Here is a 1,047-nt window from a genome sequence, read left to right as displayed (position 1 = left end):
TTTTCCCCCCCCCCCCCCCCTCCAGTTGCGGACACGTCCTGAGGCAGTTTTTACCCTCTTGGCCGAGGAAACAAAACACTCCTTACTGTGGAAGGCGGCCTTGCTGTGAGGCTGCAGCTGCCCCTCTCCCACCCACACCCTGCCCGGCTTCCCCAATGCCCTCCAGAAAGGAAACCAGGAATCCAGGGTCCAGATTTATGTCTAACAGCACCGAGGTGAACATAATGGTCTTGGGCCCCGGTTGCCTGGGTTCAAGTTCCCCCAGGACACTTACAAGTCTGCCTGTTTCCTGATTTGTGAAAACGATGAAGGGACCTTACAGCCTGGTATGATTAATATTTCTAAAATGCTAGCATGCCAGTCATTTGTTACATACCATGAAGAGGGATTGGGGCTCTCAGCCACCCTGGCTTCCCCTTTGAGGCTGCCTCCCACCTACTGCAGTCAGGGTAGACTGAGACACAGAGGGACAAAACAGGGGCAGAACTTGGTTTTGGGGTAGTTAGAATCCACCCCCATCCTGGGGTGAGGCTGGCACCAGGCCCACCTGGGGTCTGCCCGACCATCCACCCCTAGCTCCCTTGTATGCAGGCCCAATCCATGCCCGGCCTGGTGCCATTTTTCCATGGGACTCTGGCGGTGGCGGTTCACATCTGGAGTCTAGACTCGGAGGCTCTGCGGGCCGGGCCTACCGCCCGGGCTGGGCCACCACTGCCCGCTGTTTGCTCAGCTGAAGCTGGTTAATTGGAATTAGAGTGGCCTCTGCGGTGCGGGCTGGCCGGGCGGGCCCTGGTCGGCCGCTGCCGAGGTCTGTGGAACATCTGGCCGGGCCAGGATGGTCATTAGGTGGCAGGCGCCCGGCGCCACTGCCACCTCAGCCTCTGCCGGGGGCCGGCGGTGACTCAATGAGGCCTTTGTAGGCCCTGGGCCACAGAGCCAACCATGTTGTGTGCCTGGGCTGCCTGCCCCATCTGCCGCCCTCAGAGCCGCCTTGTTCCAAGACCACACGGCCTCCCCTACCCTCCCCAATCCCGAAGGCAGCACGCA

This window comes from Tupaia chinensis, unplaced genomic scaffold (assembly GCF_000334495.1).
Source record: "Tupaia chinensis unplaced genomic scaffold, TupChi_1.0 Scaffold000418_1, whole genome shotgun sequence".
NCBI lineage: Eukaryota > Metazoa > Chordata > Mammalia > Scandentia > Tupaiidae > Tupaia > Tupaia belangeri.
Note: the sequence above shows the minus strand (reverse complement) of the source record.